The sequence below is a fragment of the Bemisia tabaci genome, chromosome 5 (genome assembly GCF_918797505.1).
Source record: "Bemisia tabaci chromosome 5, PGI_BMITA_v3".
Taxonomy (NCBI): Eukaryota; Metazoa; Arthropoda; class Insecta; order Hemiptera; family Aleyrodidae; genus Bemisia; species Bemisia tabaci.
This window is the reverse complement of record NC_092797.1, coordinates 42,027,870-42,054,527: the sequence shown is the minus strand read 5'-3', so window position 1 is coordinate 42,054,527 and position 26,658 is coordinate 42,027,870.

Here is a 26,658-nt window from a genome sequence, read left to right as displayed (position 1 = left end):
CCGATACTCACGTTTCAGAGGGAACTTGAACTTTTTAAATTGTGACTTCATCGCGAAGCGTATTGTTGCATCTTCGTTCCATCTCGAGAGTAAAACGTGATACTTTCATATTGGTGGCGGGAAGAATGCGACTTGGAGGTATGTTGCAAAAAGCCTTAAGTGAAAGGTCTTTGTTCGTTTTGAGGAGTTTTACTTTGTTGTAAAAATTCAATATCCGAAACCCAGCTGAAATAACGTAACTTCCAAAAAGATGATGCGTGCTTCACCATAAAAATTCGATGTCTTGGCTGGAGGCTCCACTAGGATAAAATCCAGTAAACCAAAAGAGAAAAAAAAATTAGTTATTGACACAATACAGAAGAACGGAAATTGAAACTTTTCTAAATTTATACTGTAGTAATGTAGAAATTTAAAGTGTACTGTATATAATACCCTAAATTGATCTGAACGAGAGTATTTCTTTTGAACAAAATAACAAAATTGCAAAATGAAATAAAATAAAAGAATTACGATGAGAGTAAGCGCATCGCTTACTGTTCTATCCCTGCGTTGAAGTCGCCGCGGAAATCATTCCCACGTGTTTCCAAAACTAGTCCCAAAAAAAAGACTCAGTTGATGTAAAGTATATGAAATTGCTAAAATATTCTTTTTGAACGATATGGAGTGTGAATGATGATAGAATAGACCTCACCTACATGTGACTCAAAAACCTAAATGAAAATGAAGTCAAGTTTACTAGGCTCAAGAGCAATGATGAACGAGTTTCGAATAGTACGATGTGGGCCTCGGCTAACTAGATGCATTCAAATCTTCAAAAATTCACTGCCGAATTCATCAAAAATATTTGGATAATATAAACAAACAGATAAAATAGTTTTACACCAATTTTTGTTTTACAATAAGGTTTATTTTCTAACTTTACAACATAACTCGCGGAACGTCAAAAATGAAATTAAAGACTGCGAAAAATGGACAACAAATGGAACGAGACATGCTGAAAGAAATGAACCACATTATTCAATACCCTCTCTGACATTTGTATCGACGGTGGCACTGCAAAAGTAAGTATCTCAGTTGCGGTGTTTTAAAATCTTAGCTTATACTGTTTCAAAAGAAGATCGAACATTGAGGCAAAATTTTGGCTTGAATTTCCAAGGAATACTTTTCACACAGAGAAAAAAAAATCACCGAGGTTGTTCCAGATATAATGTTTAATAAGTAGTTCTATTCGTAAGGAAAATTAAGTATGACAGGAAATCGGCATTTCCACAAACCCAGATACGCATTTTTTCAGTTTCACCATCGGTACATTTGTCATACAGGCGTACCATTGCCGAACATAACTGATTTACCGAATGAAGCTCGGATGTCAATCCAGAATGAGTATCGACACTACTCTCCCATGATCAGCACATATCCTGCAAAAAGATTGTACAAGAGAAACTGAGCACCGTAGAGAAACACCGCGATCTTGCGGAATCTCGTTTGGCGGTTTAGTGAAAAATCAATTAAGACAGCGAAATAGGAAGCGACGCGAGGATTACAGATCTGCGGCTTCATGACCCCAACGATTAAAATTTCAACCGCAGAACTTTCTAGGGACGTCCAATACGTCCATTGTCCGGCTGATCTCCGGATTGAGTTCCTCCGGAGCCGGCCGCAAGTCTTGACATAACCTAATTGTGGTCTGACACCCACTACACCGCCGCTCGAAACAAAAAACACGCTCTGATATAGGTATTTTATTGGAGATACGTGGTTTCTGACTCGCAGGGCGGACGAATCCGATGACCGGATCGATCCCGAAGACCGGCAGCGAAACCGCTCCACGATTTCACGGAGCGAGGAGAAATGCACGATGATATCTGTTACCTCTTCTTTTATTGAGTCCTCTTTGATTTTTATAGCTTCTGGGTGCACCGCTCATAGAATTCCTTCCCACCGTAAAATCTCTTACGCAACGATTAAAAACAAACATTAACCGCGAAGGCGTGATCACGCTGTTGGCTTAATTTATATGATAACAGGATAAATGGATCAGCCGCTAACTCCCGTAAGACCTGTGACTGGGAAAAAGGGCACATGGATTTAATGACCGCCTACTTCTTTCAGATTTATCTGCACGGTACGACTTAGTACAGTAATCGAAACTCACAGGCGCCAACGCGCCAAATGCGCCTAAAAAATCGGCCATGGCGCCTAAAAAATGAAGGCTCTGCGCCAACGTGGCCCCTAAAAATTGCCCCCTAAAAATCTGAATTTTCATATCAGGTAATTATTCGAAATTTTCAACACTACAAGTGAAAGCTTCTTCTAGTCTTCACGATTTCATCCTTTGCGCTTTTGTCTCCCCCAAGTTACAGCTACTTACTAGTTCTGTTGTGAAAACATCTTACATCTAATTTTTCACTAAATGCACCGTAATATAAAGGCAAAAAGTCAATTTGGCCCCTAAAAAATCTTCAATGGCGCCTAAAAATCGGGCTTGATGCGCCATTTCGCTCCTAAAACTCAAAAGTGAGTTTCGAACACTGACTAAGTAGTATGCTTGAAGTTCTCAATATTTCTTTGGCCTAAATTTAGGTGAGATAAGATTTTGCCGGTCCTGTCTGCAATTGAGTTTGTTTTAAACTTTTATTAAATCAAAAAGAAAATTTGCTTCTTACGGAAAAATGACTAAAAACGACGATAGCATCCGGAAGGTCTTAATTCACATCCGACTTCACAATCTACGGCAGAAATCCCCGTATTTTTGGGCCTTCCACTATACTACGAAGATATCCAGCGCAGCGGCGAGAACATAATTTGGACCACATTTTGCAGTTAGGAACTACAATCTCTGGCTCACAACCAGTTCAGAAGCAACGTATGTACCATTATTTTCCCTATGCACGTAAGTGCTTTTACAGATGAGCCAGAAATTGTAGTTCCGAATTGCAGACCATTTGATGTAGACGCGAGGAGGTCGAGTCACCCTAGTTTCGTCACTCCTCTGACATAAGGGCGTACATCGATTTCCGCAAGAGTCCGAGAAAGCATGAATCTATATGTAAAACAAGGCTCTAGCGGAAATTGAGATATGCTCTCATGTCAGAAGGTGACGGTTTCAGAACTCCACTCAAAACTAAAAGACCGTTAGATGAATGGACAATATGGAACTTGTAAATTTTAGCTGGTACTTCCCGAGAACTTTTAAACTCCCAGGAAAGCTCCCACGTGGATCCCAAGATGGCGGAACTGAACGAAACTTATTAGAAGGTGGAAATGGAAATTACTACTTCATTGAGAAAATGAAGGTCATCTAGCAAACCGCAACCTTGTTTCAAGGAAAGAGGGTGACTGCCGACCGGCCGACCCCCTGTGCCGATTTTACGCTTGTGACTCGCATGACCTCATCCTGGCCCGCGAATCAGGTTTCCACTGTTTTCAGCGATGCATCACCTCCTTCAGACATCACCGCCTCGCAGCAACACCGGTTTTCAGCGTTTCCAGCGGAGTGGCGTCTTCGCAACTTTGAAGACCATCACTTCATGAAATTGCCGAGCACTGGTCCAGAGCCAGAGTACCCGTTAGACAGGACGCGACGCAACCAGGAACCATCGTTGTTGCCAGCAGAACACCGCAATTAGGAGAATTTTCCGCTCTGGAGTATCTATTTAGGGAGAGCATTGTCATTTAAACATTTCAAAAATAATGAAACTGTGATTTTGATTGGTCTTTCCCATTCAAAGCTCGTTTACATTTTTGAGTCCTATGAAATGCCGAAAACTGAAGAGCCGATCAGGATGTGGTTGAGACGCAACAATGGGAGTTTGATTAGACTTCGAACTAATATTTGAACACTTTAGGGCTTAAATCGTGTATTCAGAGCTTTAAGGGCAATCCGTACTTTGAACCCAGACGTTCTATCAAAGGCGCGTGCACTGCCGCTCAGTCGATGGAAGTCTGCTGAGACTCGCGTGCAACTGTTTTAACACTCCGGAACTCAAATTGCCTATCCGATAAAGTGAAGGAGCCACAGCGCACTCCGTAATCTTCAACTTTGACGTTTTATCAAAAGCACAGCACTGTTGCTTCCTTGTTTGATGTCCGTTCAGACGGCAAGCAACTGTTCTAACAATTCGGAGCTCAAATTGCATATCCGATGAAGTGAAGAAGCCATAATATATTCCGTCATTTTCAACCTATGGGTTTCATCAAAAGGTGAATTCCCGCAATTGGAGTTTGTTAATATTTTGACTTCCTGCCAACCTCCGTTACAACTAAGCGAAAATCCTTCCGGGCAACAGTGGTGTGAATACAACATTTGATTTTCATGCTGGTAGCAATGACGACCAAATCCGAAGTCTTGGATTGAATAGTGGACGATGTAAACGTTGTACAAAATTCATCAAGCAACTGAATATAATTTTTGACTTCAGCAGAGCATTTTTCTCCTTTGGTTTGAAACCCTGGCAATCTGGTCGAAAAAATCGACCAGATCCTTTCGCGGAAATTCGCTTAAAGACACCGTACTTTTCCGCCGTTACGTGCTCCTTTTTAATACATACATACACGGAGAGAAAAACTTCATGCATGAAACCCGAAGTTGAGGTCATATGAATCTCTGAAGTGTTCTGATCACGCATCCGAAAAGTGGAGGTCGAGCTGCCGAAGTTCGGGTCAGACATCGAGGCACTTCGGTATGTACCGGAGTACTTCAGATGTGTGACCCGAACCCTTCGGAATATATCAAAGTACTTCAGATGTCTGACCCAAACTTCGGCAGCTGGACCTCAAGTTTTTAGATACATGATCCGAAAACTTCAGAGATTCATATGACCTCAACTTCGGGTCCCACGCACGAAGTTTTTTTCTCCGTGAAATAAAAGTATCTACCAACCAACCTGTATATTCAAGTCGCTTTTACAGCGCGCCCGGGCGCTCTGCGACACCTAATCGCCATTCCTGTCTATCGATAGAGGTCATCCGGTAAATGGCATCTTGTAATGTCATCTTGAATGCCACCTATCCACGAGTTTGCTACCCAATCTAGCACCTTCTTAGGCAATCTGTCATCCGCCATTCGTTGAACATGACCAAACCAGACAAGCTGTTCGGTCATAATTCCATGCACGATGTTGTGCTCGGCGTTCATGATCTCTTTTTCATGCTGCATCGAAAGAAACCGAAAATGCACAACTTGGCAGGGAAGGGAGTGGAGATTCGGGTTCGCTCGTGGCCTGGCTCGTTGCGCAGGAGTAGCGCTAGCGAGTGCGAACTCTTTAACTGTTCCTATTTCGGAAACGCTTCCGTTGAATCTGCCCGGTGCCCGCGGCCCACGGCTGACGTCGCGTCGACGTCGACGTCGTCGCTTGCGTGGCTCCCGCTCCCGGTGCCGTCGCGCTGGGCTGCCTCTCTGCGGGATCATCGATCGATAAAGACCAACGCCTGATCGGCCACCCGTGAGGGCTCCCGGACATCGTTGTCAAATACGGCTCGTGCCCAGGGATTAACGTCAATTTACATGGTATGATCCGCCACTAAATTAAACTGAAAAAAAAATCTCGGTGTATTTACTAAAAAAAGGGTAAAATTACCAAGAATTCAGGGTTTTATTTGATCCCAGTTTTTTCTCGGTAAAATTCCCATTTATGGAATTCGTAATTTTACCGAGAAATCTCGGTAAAATTATTGAACTTTCTCGGTAATTTTACTGGACCCGGGTAAAAACGCCGATATTTTTTATCGACTGTGGTAGAATTACCGAGATGAAATGGCAAAGTTACCGGGAATTGATTACCAATAAAAATGGTATTCTCACCTGAAAACAACAGTAAAATTACTGGTTTTTAGGTATGCTTACCGGTCTGTCTTGGTAAAATTACTAATAATTGGTAAAAAAAGTGAGATGGTAAAGGTACCAACGGACCTTGGTAAAAACGCCGAGAATTTTTTTTCAGTGTGCTCTCCTATTCTTGGTCTTTGTCTTTGAGAAGCAACAACAATCGCAATCTACGTATTTTTGTCGAAAACTGACCCATCACGTGTAGGAGCATTGCCATTGTGACATGGCATCAAATTCGAGAAGATTGATTATTAATTGCAATCAAAAATCAGGATAACGGGAATCTTTCGTTAACTCAATATATCTGGGGTGGCCCAGACCTATCGTGCCAGGCTTTTTTCTCCTTTATTTTCAGTCGGACGAAGTCCAGGTGGCGGACAGGAGAAATTGATAGACAAAGCCATAGATAAAAAAGACAGGGAGTTTGGAGCGATCCTATTGGTTGAAATGGGTGGCTCCTGTAGAACAAGGGAGAAGATGATGGACTAACTGTAAGATCTCTCGCTGGTTGCCGTTAATTAGTCCATTACCTATGTCTTTCGTCCATTACAACCACCCGCTTCCACCAATTGGATTCCTCCATATCTGTCTTCTTTGTCTATCAATTTCAACAATCAGCCCGCAGGACCAATCTTAGCAGGAAACCAAATTGCATCAGTGGCGTGTTGTGCTTTCCGATGCATTGATTGATCTGCCATTTAAACCTATGGAAAGGGATCGATGAACAGGGTATTCACAACGAACACTTCAATAATCGATCCTTTACTACAGCTTCAAATGAGGAAATATCGATACTCGATCATTCACGCCTCGCCACAGAATTGCATAGCTCCGGAGCTTCCTCGAACCCATTCGGAGTTATAAGGGGGTCCTCACTTCAAAACTTTCACGTCACGGGATTCACGTCAAAACTTTGATATAATTCCATCGGAATCGGAAATTACTGAAAATTTTCTCCTAAATCAACAGCAAAAAATCCAAAATCGACCAGTACGTGTTGGAAATACTGACCCCTAAACGTTAGAGGAAAAAGCCCCCTTCAAAAAATTTAAGTTCCCTAATTGACCGCGTAATTCACCCCCTTGCCCTGAGCTCTTGGTTACATGTCAGTTTACCTACAAACCTTTGACCTACGTGACGTTTTACCTACAGCTTTTTACCTACGACATTTAAACCTACAACATTTTATCTACAAAGCAATTTGCCTTAAAAGCAATTTACCTGCATTTTTTTTTGTCTACGAAACATTTCTCCTACAATTTATCAATTTCACCTACGAGTGAAATTGCTCTCCAGCATAGCTGCCAGATTGTATGAAAAAATTTGTTTTCTTTTAAATTGAGTTAAATGGGAAGGCTAAATGGGAATGGCTATTTGGTCGCTATGGTGTACAGCTGTAAGAGAAGCCCCAAGTTTGTTTCTGTGGCAACAAAAGCATATATTTGGCGCACTTTTTCCAGTTTTTTTCTAACCTTATTTTTTCTTAACTTTTTTTTTCTAAAAATTTTAGTTTAAACTTAATTAAAATGGCAAAGTTAATAACAACCACGCGAGGGGGGAGGCTGTTAGCCGTAGACGGGTTTGTGTATCACAAGCAAATCTCACGTCAGTTCAGAACATATTGGCATGTGTCAACGAAAGACTGCACCGGCTAGCGGGACGGTATGAGGCGATGAAAACTGCTGGGAGACAACTAGATTATCTCCGCGCGTGTGCGCACAACTTCGACCTGTAAGAGAAGTAAGTAAGTCTCTTGGTGGTTACTTCCTCCCCTAAAATCTCTCAAAATAGAGTCCGTTTTTACACAGCTCACATCTACACAAATAAATTGTTGGTTGAATGTTTTGTAGGCAAGAAAAACTGCAGGTAAATTGCTTCGTAGGCAAAATGCTTTGTAGATAAAATGTTGTAGGTTTAAATGTCGTAGGTAAAAAGCTGTAGGTAAAATGTGCCGAAGGTCAAAAGTTTGTAGGTAAATTGACCTGTAACCGAGCTCTTCGTGTTGTTTTTTGCGATAGAAAACGATTGGAACTAATTCTCATTCTCGGGCAGCGTAGAAAAAAGACAATTTTCAAACTTTTTAACGTCCGTCCGGCAACCAAGCACCGCCGTGGCGAGATGCGCCGCGACGCATAACTCGCGTTTGGGACCCAACTGTGAGGTTGGGCGAAACGGGGCTCGCTATCCCGAAAACACCCAACCGCGATTTACGATACTTCTGTTTTGTCCATGTTCCTGCTTTCGGAACAATCCTCCCAATTCAGGATTTCAATGAGCGATGTTAGCATGCTGCGTGCAGACCGGAAAAACATTTGGAGCTAGATTTAAAGGCGTATCTCGAAATCGTACGCCTGCTGATTCGATCAGGTTTTTGAACGCATTAAAACAGAAATTTTCTGCTTCGTTATATTGTCTTTCTCTTTCCGTGCCATTGTCTATCTCTTTCTTTGCGGCGCCATGCTCCTCTATAAATTCAAGACTAAGATTAAATTGTTACGTGCATAAATTTAAGACCATATCAGGGAGCGTCGCAGGAGGAAAATAAAGTTAATCTAGCCATCTTGTCCGTCTCAAAGAAAGAAGGAAAAAACATTCATTATGACGTCATTTTCACGTTGAAGTCAAATGAATGACGTTGATGCCATTGGCGTGTTTTGATTGGAACTTTAGAGAATCAGCATTGATGCGAAAAGGAACGTACGCAATAACGCACTCATCCAATCGGACATCAAGCTAGAAACTAAATGCTTGATACAACTACTTCAACTCCTAAAAGCCGCTCAAATTGCATCCATCGAGTTGAAGGAGAACTTGATACCTCATTATTATTTTCAGTAATTCAGATACGAGCACGAGAACGCGCTTACATTTTATTTTTTGCACCTCATCTCAATGTCAATATTAGATTATTCCTCTGGGAGGAAAATCGACTATAAGTCACTGGATGTTTTGCTGCGATGGTATTTAAAAACCCAAAGATTACAACGAAAGCCACTTTTAACCACATGATAAAGCACTGTCAGAAGTTTCTTTCTGGTTAGCAGATCCCCTATGAGAGACGGGGTGCGCATCTATCTGTGACAGAGAGACTTTAACGAAAGGTTAGAAAAGTAAGCCACGTCCATCCCGCGCACGCGGTTTCCCTTTACGACCAGGGCCGGATTAAGGGGGTGGCCACATGGGCCGCGGCACATGGCGGCAAATCTAGAGGGCGGTAAATTTTGCAATTTTTTTAAATGTAGGTATAAAAAAACATCGGATTTATAAAAAAAAATTACAAACGAGAAAAGGCGACAAAATCTCTCATTTCCTGAGAGTAAAGTAATTTTTAAGTCGTCTTTCAGTGATACAAGAGACAGCACCTTTAAGTAGTCGAGTTAAGAGAGAAACCAAACACGCATAATTCGACCTGGAACGGCGCGACTTAGAGAGACATGATAACGAGGACTTGAGATGAAAAGGAGAAGCCCTCGGAGCGGCGATCGGCATGTAACACATATTAGCGCCTACAAGACTGCACGAATACTTCACGCATTGCATCAAACACAGTGCGGTCATTGCGGTCAGCGTGAAACGGATAGCGCCTACAAGAATGCATGAATACTTCACGCATTGCGCCAAACACAGTCAGCCTGAAACGCATAGCGCCTACAAGACTGCATGAATACTTCACGCATTGCGCCAAAGACGGTGCGGTCTGCGCGGCGCGGCGCGGCGGCGGAAGTTAAAATCATTAAACCACATTCATGTTTGTTCTTTCATAATTTTTTTGTTCATTTCTTATGAATGAAAGGCCCCTTGTCCACACAGAGATAGGTTTACGAAACTTAACTTGACATCATCTTTTAAAAACACTTTTTTGCAATCATTTTCTCAGGGGATTTTCTGTTTGCAGGAACGTCTGGTCCAAAAAAAGGACAACAAAAGGTGTCAATTTATCATATCTTGGACTACATTTTGCAATTAGGCACTACAATCTGTTGCTCAACCGTAAAAACACTCTTGATGCGTAGGAAAATCTATGATGCATGCGTTGTTTATAAACTGAGCCAGAATTTTTAATTCCTAATTGCAAAATGTAGTTTATTCAATATTGCAAAATATATTATGATACTTTGAACCGGGATTACAAATTGGAATAAAGGTAAATCAGCTATACAGGTGGTGATATTCCTGTTTTTACCTTTCCTCGCTCAGAAATAACAAATAGTTACTCGCACTCCTTGGCACGCCCCCACTTGCACACTGTGGAGCGGCTAGCTAAATAACCTGGAGGCTCATTAATGGAAAAGTAAATAAAACTTCATACTCAGACGCATGCCTCCACGGATGTGGACGGAGCAAATTTCATTGAACTCTGAAAAGTACCTCAAGGTCGCTGCTACGCCAACGACTCGGAAGAAATTCCTGTCAGATCGAATTTGTATAACGGATTCGATCCGTCAGATTTGCATTTCATTCACGCTTCCTCGGTTGATGTTCCGTCGGATGTAAATAACCTATCAGACGATGCCCTTTCAGTTTCCACGCCCTTTCCTCTCCTATTGATGTAGGAAAGTTGTTTGGACCAGCAAAATATTTCGCAGGAGTGTCATCTGTACATAAGAGAAGATAGATTGACGCGCACGAGTATCTCCTGATCAGCATGCTTGACACTTGAAATTTTTTAAGGAGAGGGTTTAAAAAGCAGCAGTAACGGTAATATCTCGGATTCTCGAAAAAATTCTTCCTGCCAAAATTTTATTCATGTTGTCACGCTATTGGAAAAGAAACCCTGGGCCAGCCCTGGTAAAAAAGACGACTACGCTGCGACTATGCTGCGAATACATAGCATAGCCGTGTGCATATGTAAGAAGTCGCAGTGTAGTCACATGGTTGTCAAGGGTAGTCATCAGTAGGCGCAGTGTATTCGCAAGGTAGTTGCAAGGTGGTCACCGGTTAGTAGTCGCCATGAATGTGTAGTTGCAGAGCAATAGTGGGTATCCGCAAGCATAGGTGCATATGTTTATGTACCTACATTTACCCGCTAGACATGTGACTACACAACTCTGGGACACTTAGTTGTGCAACTACATATTAACATCACCTTTACATTATGCCTCAGACTATGATTTAATTACAGCATACCGATGGTGAAACTGCCACACCAGCCAGATAGCACCCAATGTTCTGAGAATATTCCAACAATGTTCCTACATTTTGAGCAGCATTTTAATAATCAGAGAATATTCTGTATCAGCAGCTAAACTCAGAATATTCTCAGAATGTTCATCATCTTCCACTACGCATGTGTAGGAGAATCCTCCAGCTACATTTGCATCATGCAAGGTAACAACGGATGACGTATGTTATGCGAACATGCTCAATAAAATAGAAAATGAACAAAAACCACTCACCAACTAGCTCGAATCAGTAATCCACTGGGTCAGGAAAATCCACTTGACAACAATTAATCCAAATTTCCAATTAGAACTGGTGTAAGTACACAGAGAAACACTTGAAAACACTATGGGTGCATTGTAAAAAAAATCTTAAGCACTCTTTAGCGTAAGTGAAAATTAGCACCATGATTTAATAGCTGATCAATACAGAACAGCACTCTCAGAAAAGCTCTGACACAACACCATTTTTCAGTTTATTTTTACTTCTAGGAGAAAAATGCATTTTTCAAAAGATCCGACATCATCGGCCATCGCTCGTCAGCAATGAATGAGATAAAAATAAAGCTTAAATAATTTCACAATTTACTCCGATCATTGATGATATTAAGGTAGCCATTGATTCTCTACCCGACGTCCTTATCACATATAACAAGGAAGGTCAAGAGCACAGAGCAAATGGCACTAAGCAGCGCGATGCACATGTGATATCGCAAGTTCCGGAAGTGTCGATCTGCAAAAATACAAAGCGAGAAACAGATCATCATATTGATCCACCTACAATTAATGACCGTCAATAGAGACAGACATTCAAATACGTTATAATAAATAAGCCACCATTTGTTAACAGAACAAAGTTTTCGTGAGAGTAAGACCCTTCCGTCTGGAGGGACGAGGACCTTCCTTGGACCTTTCCTTCCGAGAAACACTTAAAAATGGACCACTTTACTACTTACAGGTCTGAGCTGCTGAATGAATTACATTACACCAGTCAATAAAATTTTAAACTCACGCCCTCACCGTCGAATGTTGACGGATGACCTGATCTATCGCTGAATATACATAAGTAGGATGAGAAGTTGGCACATCTGAAAAGCTGAGCGGTCATTTTTGTTTCAGCTCTAGTAGTATTTTAAAATTTAACAACTATCTGTTGCCTTAAAAGGGAAGAAATAAGTGCAACACCAGCGCACCACTGCAAATGTGCGATTTGTCAAATTTCTAGGGATGAGGTGTTTCAAGTTTTCGCTAATAAATTAGCCAGCCAATTCAAGTAAATGACAGAGGATACGCAGTGAGGATGCCTTTCTGTAAGTCAGTATATTGAACGGACGGGTGAAAGAACTGTTGTCTCACAGTAGCTAGGTAACAGTCGGCAAACTATTTGGGCAAGTAGAGAGTTCTCAATTTTTAATTTGAATACTTGGAATCAATAGATGCCATTAGACTGAATTGAAGTACGCAAGGGTGTGATGATGAAAAATTACTTACTGATTGTGCCAATTTTTGAGTAAAAGGACTAAAAGGAAAAAGGTAGAACCAGTAGAGCTCTTTGGAACAAATGTGGGAGATAAACATTAATATTAACAAAACATAACATAACCTAACACTTGTCAAGGTGTTCCTGGTGTTCCTGGAATAATCGTTCCTTGCCGATACTTCAAGGGACGTATATATTTATCAAAATAATTATCAAAGAGAATTATCAGCAGAATAATTCAAAGCAGGGATTAAAGTACAAAAACTGGCATTCTTAAATGCTTTTAGAGGCTGATTTTCATTTTCATACGAAACCCGGATGAAAAGTCAACAGTTGGAACGGTCCACCGCCCAACTATCCGGTATCCAACTTGGAACACTAAATTCAAATTCATTTCAAATTTCAATTCACCAAGCCGACCCGACCCGTACGCAACGGTTACGGTCGACCATGCCGTTACTTTGAAAATGAAATAATTAATCCAATATTTGATCTCCTTAGTTGTTTTCGTGATTCGTATCATCGGCATCCACCTCACTGTACCTAACTTCATCAAACACAGGTAAATACTCTCCCTTCTCCTTCCACCTTTAAACTCGGGACGACGGACACACGAATGAGCCTGTCACCGATTGTCAAGCAACTGATAAAGTAACTTGAGTTGAATTTGCTTTCCCGATTTACGATTCAGTCGATTTAGGTATTCTAACTAGCAAGGTAATTGTGAATTCTATTTTCTCTGTCTGTGTATGCATTTACTACCATGTGCTATTCCTAACTGCAGTTGCAGGCTCTACTTCAAGTCGAAAAGTTTTGTTGCGCACCCACTTCATCTCCTGTAGGACATCTGGCAGTTATCTAATTTTAATAATATCTAGTACCACTAGAGTTGAAATAAGTATGAACCCCTCAACTTTTCAGATGTGCCAACTTCCCATCCTACTTATGTGTATTCAGCGATAGATCAGGTCATCCGTCAACATTCGACGGTGAGGGCGTGAGTTTAAAATTTTATTGACTGGTGTAATGTAATTCATTCAGCAGCTCAGACCTGTAAGTAGTAAAGTGGTCCATTTTTAAGTGTTTCTCGGAAGGAAAGGTCCAAGGAAGGTCCTCGTCCCTCCAGACGGAAGGGTCTTACTCTCACGAAAACTTTGTTCTGTTAACAAATGGTGGCTTATTTATTATAACGTATTTGAATGTCTGTCTCTATTGACGGTCATTAATTGTAGGTGGATCAATATGATGATCTGTTTCTCGCTTTGTATTTTTGCAGATCGACACTTCCGGAACTTGCGATATCACATGTGCATCGCGCTGCTTAGTGCCATTTGCTCTGTGCTCTTGACCTTCCTTGTTATGTGTGATAAGGACGTCGGGTAGAGAATCAATGGCTACCTAAATATCATCAATGATCGGAGTAAATTGTGAAATTATTTAAGCTTTATTTTTATCTCATTCATTGCTGACGAGCGATGGCCGATGATGTCGGATCTTTTGAAAAATGCATTTTTCTCCTAGAAGTAAAAATAAACTGAAAAATGGTGTTGTGTCAGTGCTTTTCTGAGAGTGCTGTTCTGTATTGATCAGCTATTAAATCATGGTGCTAATTTTTCACTTACGCTAAAGAGTGCTTAAGATTTTTTTTACAATGCACCCATAGTGTTTTCAAGTGTTTCTCTGTACTTACACCAGTTCTAATTGGAAATTTGGATTAATTGTTGTCAAGTGGATTTTCCTGACCCAGTGGATTACTGATTCGAGCAAGTTGGTGAGTGGTTTTTGTTCATTTTCTATTTTATTGAACATGTTTGCATGACATATGCACTCCACAAGTTGGGTAGTCGCCAAGACAACCCCTGTGATTAGGAGGGTACGTAGTGGGAACACCCACAGGTAGTTGCACGGCTACATCTAGGTAGTCGCACAGCTACATCCAGGTAGTCGCACGGCTACATCCAGGCAGTCGCACGGCCACATCTAGGTAGTCGCACGACTACATCTAGGTAGTCGCACGGCTACCTACACCGGTTCCATTTATGTACCCTCCTAGTCGCAGGGGTAGTCGTCTTTTTTACCAGGGAGGAGAGGTTTCACTCTTCAAAAATTAAGATATTATTTTTAAGGCTACTGGGGACTGATTGCCAAGAATGATAGACAAAAATATAGACAAAGAAGAGTTAGGGAGTATGAAGCGATCCTATTGGTTGAAATGGATGGTTCTTATAGACGAAGGGGGTAAATGATGGACTAAGTATAGGGTCTCTCAAGGGTTGCCTTCAGTTAGTCAATGGAGATTTTGCAGGTGTCTGAAATTTTATGAATTTCGTGTTTAAGTGGAAACTACTGAGTGAACTGAGCTCGAGGATACCCTTGGTTCACGAGTTGAACAATTAATGGAGAAGGTATGACAAAATGATCAAATCTGCTAAAATACGTGTGTTTAAATGGGAAATGCCGCCAGATGACGTCACTAGACGGCGCATTTTCTCACTTTTAAATCTATTATTATACTATTGCCCATATTAGAAAAATTATAATAAATACTGTGAAATCAGCTCTTCAAGCACTTTCAGATGAAGAAATAAAAAAATTGCGTGCAAATTCTCCATTGCGCTACCTCTTTCGTCCATTGCAACCACCCGCTTTCCACCAATCCCTACACATCCCTTATGTCCTCTTTATCTATGGTTTTGTCTATCTATTTCAGCAATCAGTCCGCAGTAGGAAGTGAATTGCTCAAAATTCCATTTTAGACCTTCTTGCTGTCCTTAATGTATAACACGGCAGACGTGCACTTGCGCATACGCGTCCACCGCGGATCGTCAATCGGCGAGGCATCGTCACCGTCTCCGTAATCGTCAGCGTCATCTTATAGCGTCATCGCGAAACAGCTGTTGCAGTCGGATGAAAGAAAACTCCCTCATGCGTAACGCCCGGCACACGTGCGCCATTCACCATTCATCATTCCGAGTCCCAACTCCCAGTCCTAACTCTCCCGACTTCGGCAACATGCCGCGACCGCATTCAAAACAACCGGCGCAGGAAACAAACCGTGCCGCCAAACCATCACGAAACCTACGTTTATCCGCTCCCCCCGTCCCCCCGGTGTCTCCCCTCGACGTAAATTGGCATGCAGAAAATGTTCGTTCCTTCCTCTTTTTCCTCCAATTCTTGACCCTGACCGTCATGGGCGCTCGGCGCGACGTAAGGGGACATTGACTCGCCTCTCGTTGCCGCCGTATTATTATCAATCAGACAATCGATTAGGTGTACAAATAGTAATGATTATTCTTAACAAGGGGGTGCGCCTCCTGGCCGTTACGCGGTCCAATCAGCTACAGAGGCAGAGGACGTCTCATGCCCTTGCAGCAGGTTGATTGTTGAAATAGAGAATTTGCAAGTGTCTGAAATTTGAAAATTTCGTGTTAAAATGGAAATTACTGAGTGAACTGCGAACACGAGGATACACTCGGTTCATGAATTGAACAATTATTGGAGAAGATATGAGAAAATGATCTAATCTGCTAAAATAAATGTGTTTAAATGGGAAATGCCGCCGGATGACGTCACTAGGCGGTGCATTTTCTCACTTTTAAATCTATTTTTATACTGTTTCCAATATCAGGAAAAAAATTATAAAAAATACTGTAGAATCAGCTCTTTAAGAACTTTCATATGAAGCTATAAAAATTTGCATGCAAATTCTCCATTGAGAGACAAAGCTATAGACGAAGAAGAAAAAATGGATATGGAGGGATCCTATTGGTGGAAGCAAGTGGTTGCAATAGATAAAGAACATAGACAGTAGACTACCTAACGGCAACCCACGAGAGACTCATAGTCAGTCCATCATTTTCCCCCAAGTCAAGTCTATATCAACCACCCGTTTCAACCAATAGGATCGCTCCATGCTCCCTATGTCTTCCTTGTCTATCGTTTTATCTATCAATTTCAATAATTAGCCCGCAGGTCCCTTTCTGGATTCTATTTAAAACCTTTAAAGAGGATGGGCTCATCTAGAGAATTTCCACCTGTCGATGGGCGCAAAAATCATATACGTGAATCTGTAGCACAAACCAAAGCAAATAATGGGAATTCTCCTCGTTTCAATGTAAACGCTCGTAGTTACATGACGGGTTGTAAAAAAACCTGGGATCTGTGATAATACTTGATGGGCAGTAGGCAGGATGTGAAATCAATCACCACAGTTTGCGCTTCTTCATTAAAATTTCACGTACAGATCACAATCAACACTTCAAAAATCCGAATCAAACGCATAAGCAAGAAATTATCGCTCTCAGTATTTAGCCTCGAAAATAAAGTCTACTTGAGCATTAGTTTCAGTGTTTCTTGCGGGAGGGTAATTTTTGAATGCGGAACATTTTTTCTGCAATTTTGAAAACGTTGACACTACACGAGGAAGGAGATTCTTGTGTAAATTTTAGGTCTTTGCTAGACGCTCTAGGTTTCTTTCAAAGATCGACCTCTGCCAATTTTGGTTTTTGAATAAAGAATTGGTTAAAGAAACCAAACTTAATTCCCAAAAATTCGCCTATTCACTTCCAAACCATGAAATAATGTAGGAGACTTTAACGCAACATAGGAAAGTAAGCGACATCATTTGTCGATCCAATTCTAACATAATTTCCGAATGTGAAAAAAGAGAGAAAAAAATAAAATCGCCTAGCATAAAGCTCACCCTGACATTATTCGTCTACTTATATAAACTCATCATCAGGCGAATTTCTTTAGGGGAATTCAGTTTTTCAGTTTCACATTTTGAATTCAGGCGGACAAGTCGGTCATCACTCATCTATCATCAATCATCAATAGGCGCCGAATAGCGTTGACTTCCGAACTTAACTTTTGATTGCACTACACATATTGTTATTACGGAGTTCCTGACAAACATTGTCTCTGTATCAGTTTTCGATAGTGTTACCTTTTGATTTTCAAAAAAACACGATAGAGGCACCCGATTCCTTGCATAGCCCGATCGGGGCATTCCTCTCCAGTTAAAGACACTCAATTTTTGAATTGTGAGACCGGTCTCCTGGAATGCTTTTTGCATATTTTCTCGATCGCCGACCGAATAAATTTCTGGCGACATTAACCGAGCGTTACTTCGGCATTTTTCCTCGCTCAGCAAACGCTGAATCCGTCGTGTCGCGTCGTTCCCGTTACACCGCCGCGCTAAGCAACAACCGCACAACTGCAGCGGAAACCTCGAGCAATTGCGCTGTTTTTCATTCTCGCGGCGGCACTCACTCCCACAGCCAGCGCCTGTATTACAGCAATCATCTTCCACATTTTCTGCATATCTGTTGAGTCATGACGAAATACCTCTTTGAATGGTTTCGGCAATTTTGTTCGCGGGCTCTTCGTTCGCAAAGTGGGATCAGCCCTGCTCGGTTCGTCATTTCCTTCATGAAAGAACGTAACTACATTTCAGTGTTGCCAAATTCCCCCTAATAAATTGAATTTTTACCGGGAAAATCTTGGGGATATTAAACTGAAAGTTGCACTGATTTTCCTTCCGATCTCATGAAAAATCTAGGAAAATTTTGGACGAAAATTGCACACGGCTATTTTTGTCCAGAATTAAATTGTTTGAGCCCATTTGGCAACCTTGGAATGGAGTTACGTTCCTTCCTTGGGGAAACGACGAGTTGAGACGAGGTGTTGTCAAGTACGGCCTCGTGTCGATGGCACGTGGATGAAGATGAAGAAGAAGAAGAAGAAGAAGAAGAAGCAGAAGAAGAAGAAGAAGAAGAAGAATAAGAAGAAGAAGAAGAAGAAGAAGAAGAAGAAAAACAAGAAGAAGAAAAAGAAGATGAAGAAGAAGAAGAAAAACAAGAAGAAGAAAAACAAGAAGAAGAAGAAGAAGAAAAAGAAGAAGAAGAAGAAGTAGATGAGAGCACCCTGTAAATGGCGGAGGCGTAAGGATGTTGCGGATGAGAGGGTTCAAAAGGTTTAGGCCTCTTTCTGGTAGAACGGCCAATCAGGAATCATCGCAAACCGAAACCATTTGCCAAATTTAATGGCTTTTTTAAAAAGTTTTTGAGCTAAAAGTACGACCAAAGCGTGAAATTTCTTCGAGCCCTCTTTTTCTGGTTAGAAGACCCTTTCTTGAAGGAGGGTCATCTTCATCATTGACAAGATCTCTCTGGCCTCTCGATTTTTTTCCTAAGTCATTTCTAGAAATCTTTTTGGTCGATTTCTACATGACTTTTTAACCATTATCGCAGAATAAAGCTACTTTAACCCTTTTAGACCTACCCATCATATGTTGTGTCTCTGACTCAAATTAAATTTCCTCACATACATTCACTTTTTGATAAACGGACACAACCTACGCATCTCATTTTACAAAACAAATTTCCTTATTTCAAAAGTAGGGTTTTGTTAATATTTTAATCCTTCTTGTTGTTCTTCAAGATTAGTCATCACAAAACGATTACAGCCTTATGCAGCCAGCAAAATAAATAAAAAATCACGGAACTAAACCCACTAAAGATTCACCACAAGTTTCAGCTTCCTATAAGAAACCGTCCAAAACCATTAGTTTGGACTGATGAACAAGATATAAAAGAGCGCGTGCCTCCTAATTGAAACGACTGAATGAAACCGCGCTCGGATGACAGTGAGCGCTGTCTCGCGGACGAAGAAACGTAACTATCCTTCGAGATGAACCCTTCCGTCCATATAACTCCATGCTTTTGGGGGCCCTTGTGAAAACGGATCCACGACTTTACGTCGACGAAGTGACGTTCTTAGACTGATATCCTTGCACCCGTGGTTCCGACCTGCCGCATCGGACATAAATTGCTTCTGACAGACAATTCATTTAGTTTATACGGTGACTTGTCAAAGAATGGAGTCTTGATTTAAAAAGGTGCTTAAAAATAATCTAGGATTTCGACCAAGCGGCAACCGAGACGGTAGTCGTAATTTATGAGCTACGGTAGCGTAATATTGTAAACCAGATGGAGCTTCTATCATTACAGTGTTGTAGCTTTTGTACACAAATTCCAGACAATAAAATTTATTGATTATTATGATAGTAAAATTATTAGAAATTTTTATTAAAATTGTAAAATGAAGAGTTTAATAGCTCGAAACGCGATCGATTGCGAGCTATCAGAATACTTTTATCAAAAGTGCCAAAAAGAGACCTAATTTTTGGCCATGGGTGGTAGCACTGCATTAGCATTTACAAGCTTCATACCATAACTGCACCCTGGGCTGCTTCTGAGATAATTAACCGACTAAAGTTTGGAGCTCGATCGAAGAATTTTAGACAATTTATTTTTATAACAATGGTGTCGACACGTTTTGACTCTACTGCATTTTATTATCAGTTAAATTCTAATGAGAATCATAAATATCAAAACTTGTTTTATGAATATGGCAGGAAGACCAAAATTTCATATGGGTTCTCTTTTTTTATACTGTGCCTGATCTTTTCTGCTGCTCATTAATGGATGGATGAATGAGGATTCAATTTTCCGAAATATGAAAATGTCTGTAGTGATGGCAATTTTACACCCTATTTTTAATATTTAATGTGGCTATATACACAATTAAGCAGATACGATTTGCAGACTGTATGATGGTAAGTATTCCCAAACGAAATGAAAGGGAGCTCATTCCAATATATCACTTTGGCAGGTAGGTCCACTTTTTATTTAAAATTATTTTTATTCATAGGCTTTTTCCGCTAATTGTAAGTAACTTTTTAATCTTTGGCAAGTCTTTTATCAAATTAACGTTTCTTTACTTGTGAGAGTATGTGAAGTTCACAATCTTTCTACTCATATAAACGATTACCTCTTTTAAACTTTATGCTGTTTTGGTCTTGCTGTATGTAAAGCTAAATTATGAACTGACCTAGCTCAAACTTCAAATTAGATTGTTGAAATTCTATCTCATTTCTTAAAACCTACAGCTCCTCTCTAAGAAGCAGTAACTACTCTCAGAACTCCCTAAAATTTCAATTCAAACAACGTGGGAGGTTTGAGGCAGGTAAAAAGAAGATGGACTATTTCACGGGGGAAATACCAGCGAAAACATGGCAGGCACGACATAAATTATACTTCAAAGAATAATTACAATTTCCTACGATCCTATACAAGTACCAGGTAAAAAGACGGACGAGTCCGTCTTTAATTTCACCTTGACCTGTCCTTTTTTACATGGAAATTGCAGTAATCGTGCAAAAAGAATGTTTAGACTAATCGTGATCCCTATGTCTCCTCTCCTCTTCAAATATTCTGGATCACGCAAACTGATGTTTTAAGAGATGACTGAGCGTAGGTTATTCTAGACTCTGTTTGATATTCAGTAGAAATTTCCGTTAAAAAAAGTATTCTTTTTCTCCCAAAATTTTCGCAAAGCACTGCTCTATTCTCTGGTATCAATTAAACATGTTTGTGGACTACAGTCCCTTTTCTGTGGATAGGTAGTAAATAGTTTGTTACATCAGATATACACATACACACTGCACAGACTTTTCACTTACAATCTGAGCGTTACAAAAGAGGATTTGCAGGCAAACACTATGTTTCGTTTATTGAGTGGTTAATAGAAGGTGAGCAACTAAAATTTGCCTAATGATGACTGATGATTTTCGGGATAAGCACTTTGAAGGACGAGTTTTTCCAAAGTAGATTAAAATTGTGAAACCATTCTTTAGTCATCAGTAATCATTAGGTAAACCTGAGCGTTGATGTCCGTAAAGAAACTTTTACACTGAGCCTAAAACAATGTCCATATTGACAATTTAATAATATCGCTTATTTTCCTATGCTTGCGTTAAAGTCTCCTGCACTATTTTATGTTTCGCAAGCCATCGCGAATTTTTCCGAATCATGTTCGGTTTGTTAAACCAATTGCTCAACTCTTTGATCATCAGTCATCATCAGGGGAATCTGAGCGTTGACGTCCGTTAGTAGCTTCCACACTCCAGGGAAAATTGCAGCGCGGAGTCTCTAAAATGTATTGTCTCTGCATGAATAGGGGCATTTACGAAACGGATATAGAGAGGGTAATTCAATGTGAAGTTATTTTGCATCCATACTGAACATTGATGAATTTGTCTCTATTAGATGCAAATTTTAATAGGTTCGATCCTTTTAAATAGTTTTCTAACAAGTGCAAATGCGAAATTCAATTAAGCGGTTGATTTATCGTGAGCGTTGTCGAGGTAAGGACGCCGTCTCATCGTATCGTACAAAGCTGCGGCAAAAAAGAACCACGCAACTCTGAAAGAATCCCTATTTATATACACGATTCTTTCCTAAGTACAGAAGCGATACCAAAGGATCGATTCTTGCAGCCTCGATCGATAAAAAGCATTGTTAGGATAGGGATTTATCGATCAAAATCATTCGATAACGATTCGACAATCGATCGTATTACACGCTCACGTCGCGTCGTCCCACCGTTCAACGGATGCCGAGAGCAATATCGTTCACGCTGGCCCATGCTGATTGGGGAAGAATCAAAATCAGCTGACTGCGAGCGGAGAGCAACGAACGTGCAGTTCGTTTTGTTCCCCTCGGCTTTTGACGTAAGCTGAATTTATGGCGCGGTCGCTGCGAAACCTAGCTGCGAGGCAATCTGCGCATGCTTGCACGAAACAATTTTGAGGACGGTTTACCGCGCTTCAAAATCCGAACCGTGTGCCGCCGCGATTGAAACACGGCGATGCCAAACTCTGAAAATTTATCTTCTCGCAGCGTTTTGCACAATGGAATTTTTGGCCTGATAGTCAGGGCCGGACTATCCCCGGAGGGGGGGGGGGGTTGAGCAGAAGGGGTAGAAAGTAATAAAGGTGGACATGAAAAAAAATAAAGGAGCAGTGACGAACTAAAGTACTGGAATCTCCATGAAATTCATTCTGAGTAAAAACAAAGTACAAACTTGCAAGGAAGGCACAAGTCTAACGAAAGGAAGATTAGAGGCCTAGCCCTATTTACACAATAAAACTTCTTTCACAAGAATCGATTTCAATTTGGTGTTCTTACTTTTTTTGGATTTATTTATCTATTCATTGATTGTTTCTGAATCATCCAAATGCCTAAATATATACAATTTCTCACAAAATTAAAAAATCTCAAAAATCTCATTTCAAAATGATAATCATCCCGTAAAAAATAAAAACTACGAGGTAAAATCACCGCCCCACGACAAATGTCCTAGTTGATTGTTTGGTGAATTTTCCTGCGCTTTGTTCCTCGATGAGCAATCGTGGCATCTGAGGGTGATGCCACCTTTCGGCCACGTGAGAGCTCGGGTTGTCTATACTGAAAACTGAAGGAAAACCAACAGTGATGTAAACTCACTGGTCCGTACACTACGCCCGGTGATCTATCCACGTTTTACGGAAAATGTTTGACGCTTTTAACTGAAAATTTATCCGATGTGTTTGTTAATTAAAAAACCCAACGAAAACCCAACAAAATTTTGGACAGAAATCGCAGTCTTCTTCTCGTACAAAAATTCAATAATTTAGTAAATTTTGCAATCTTGGGATGGAGACACTCCTTCATCCAGGAAATAATGATTCGTAGCCCGTTCCAAATCTAAGTTTTTTCAGGACTTTTCTTGGCACCATTTGGCACTTTCAAGCAAACATTGGTGCATAGAGGAAGAAGAGGGCCTGGGCGATTATCAGTTTACTCAGTACACATAATCGCGGCATTAAACACACGTATCATTGTGAACACGAGCCGATGCGATCCACCTTAGTTGTCCTTCCTTGCTCATAATAATAAAAAAAAAAATCTCTCCTATAGAATTTTCTTAGTGTGGTCAATCCGACAACACTGTGATCCACCCACTATCTAAAATCTTGGGCCTAAGAACCAGCGGCCTTCAGGGTCGAGGGTCGGTGGTCGGTCATCCTGCGAGTCCCGAGTCCTCCGAAGCCACATATCGTCGTCCCTCTGTCGTAATGATGTAACTCAAGTTCCACGTGAGCCCTGTTATCCATATAGGTCCATGCTTTCTAGGGTTCATAGAGAAATAGAGATACCCTTTTACGTCAAAGGAGCGACAATATCTCCAGCTTATTCGCCTCTTCCAGGCCCATCTCTCTTACATATTTAACATTCAAGAGCCCTCCCACCCTTTAACCCTTTCACACTATCGCCTCTGCTCGACATAAAACAAAAATTAATAACTGAAGATGCGTCTTCGGCGCGAATGTTTTATGATTTCCTCTCAACGCGAAGCAGTGCAGTGCTTCGCGATGTATCGATTGACTCGCCATTTAAACCTATGAAATAGGATCGATATACAGGGTGTTCCCAACGAACACCTTAATAATCGATCCTTTAGCACAGCTTCAAGTGCGGGGAAATGTCGATAGTTGACCATATACGCTTCGCCTTCAATGCAAAAGAACGTGTGATTGTGCTGTCGGAAAACCGGCGGCCAGGTAAAAAAAGGCATGTCTCCGTAATATCAATTAGAAAAATGGGGCGGGCGCGATGCAAATTTACGGGCGGAGAGTTTTCAATTTCGTTGAGATTAATGAGGGTTTGACTGAAGCCTGGTCCTTGGCCCTTCGGACCTTACGACCTTGCAGTATGCGCTCAGTTTGAAAAGTGAAATGTGGGGTTCTGAATGAAGTTCGGCGTCGCGTCGTAGTTTCAAACGATTACAAAATGTTGCTTTGAGATAAAGTTAACGCATTTTTTTTTTTTTTTTTTTTTTTTTTTTTTTTTTTTTTTTTTTTTTTTTTTTTTTTTTTGTCAGCCCATCAAAATTCAGGCTGAATACTTTGAGTGGATTGCCGAACAAACAACAACCCATAAAAACCTTTCGTTTATGGCAATTTGTGATAAAGATTGTCTCAGGAAGATTTAAAATCTAAATTGCGAAACCCAAACTCATTCAATTTTTCTATTATCGTTTAATCTCTGTTTTAAATACACAAAATAATAAGATTAATTGAGGGGCTTGGAGGACACGCCGTATAAGTACAGTTTTTGAAAAATTGAGATATGAATGATTTCAAGTGAAACTAGTCCTCATACATAATCTATGAAAAATTTGCTCCCAAATTCCAAGTTTTAAGCATCAAAAAGTCAGTTTGAACTTTCTTTTCGCCGTAAGGAACCACGTAATTTTGAAATTTCAAACACGTTTTTCTCGAAATAGCAAAATACTGCACTTATGCGCCTTGTCCTCCAAGCCCCTTAATTGTCATTTATTAAATGAAACATCAAAGCAAAAAAAGTCATGAATGCATTTGTTAAAGCTCTGAGCTAAAGCCTCCATAATTTAAACAGGTATTTTCAAAATCCGCACTCGAAAAAAAGTGCATGTATATTTATTCAAAAGAGGAGGGATTCACACTTTTCTTGTCGTGCGTTAAAGTCTCCGACGCTTAATGAGGCATTCTCACAATCTTGCTTTGAAAAGTAATACATTTTTCAAGAGAAGAAGAAAGCTGCCTACTTTTCTTGTCATGTGTTAAAGTCTCCAACGATAGACTAAACATGTTTGAAGTCTAGTAAAAAAAAGTGCAAACTTTGGAACAAGGAGTGAAGTATTAAACAAGCACCAAGTCTTAAGGAAGAGGAGCACTTTTAAATCAGAGGAGGTTGCCGTGTAAATACGAACAGGGGTTAATGAATTTCAAAGCAACTTTCCTAATAGGTTACGACAAGTAATGAACATTAATGTAATTACGGTAATACACGCATTCTTGCATTCCAGCAATTACGGTCGAGGTATATTCCTTCGTTTATCAAGTCGCTTGCTTTGTTTTCTAAAGCTCCTCCGCAGCTTTTTCGCAGATAATATCGTGTAGAGGTCTGCGCGCTTAATGTACCATGAAATTGATTGCAAGTTGGCAGCAAAACTGTACCGCGTTTGCCTGCTATATATTTAAACTATACCGCGTAAAATTTACATGGACAATGTAGTGGTAAAAACTTGCTTCCTTGCTCTGATTCTTCGTCGGGTCGATGAGGTGAGTCCGAACATTACACAGTCGTCCACAGGAAAAACGCATCGTAACTCCATTTCAAATGTTTTGCTTTATATTTAAAACAAAATAATCTCTTTTTAAGAAAACCCAAGTGCCATTTTGCTTCCTTCTCACAGTAATATGATTTTAATAATTTTTACAGTCATTCTACGAAAATACAACATGAAGATTTATCGATGTTCTTGCAGTAGAACTTTGCGGCTGAAAAATATGAAACAAATCCAGAAGGAAGGTCTTTATTTCCTTGCTTTGGACCGACACAAATTAATGCGACCCATCTTGCATATTTATGTGACCAAACGACCTGCATTATCAATTTCAGCGTCCCATAATCACAATTTTACTTATGATGATCCGAGAAAATCATTTCGTCTGTTTCAATTTCCCCGCAGTGCCGTCAAATAAACCAACAAAAATAGACTAAGCGATAGACATAGAAGACGAGGAGAAAATCGAACAATCGTATTGCTCGAAACAGGTGGTTGTTATATAAAGGATAAAATGATGGAATAACCACAGGGCCCCTCTTGGGTTCGTCCATCGCAACTACCCGTTTACGCCGATTGGATTTTCCTTTTAACTTCTTTGTATATCACTTTGTCTATCGATTTTAACAAACAGTCTGCAGGTTTTTAGATGAGAGTGTCGAATAAGACAATTTTTGGCTCGAGACAATCAATTTTCGGATTTGATTCTCATGAATTGAATTTTACGAGTTTTCATTCCAAAAGGCCTCAGACTTGGCCGTTTCAACTCCTGACGTTTTCTGTCGAAGTGCCACACGAAGCCACGTCAAATTGACGAATCTAAGTTACGGGCGCAATTTTTTTTCTCCTGTATAAGAATGTAAATAAAAGTCATTTGGATGGTAGTAACTGTCCCGACTCGAACCTCTATCGAATTTAAGAACCTGTGCGCCAACCTTTCCCGTAAAAGCATCACATTATATTCCTCAAGTCTCAGACTCCAAACCAAGATTTTCGATGGAATATCTTAAGGGAATTTGAGAGTACCATTAGTTTTTATTGCGCCGAAAAAAACAGCTACACTCCCAACAAAGGAACAGAGTAAAACAAATCGGTGGCAAAGGATAACAACCTCACAAAACAGAGAAACTTGGGCAGTGAGTTGACGAAGATTATCAGTTGACGGCCCCAACGCTCACAGCGGACGAATGAGCGACAAG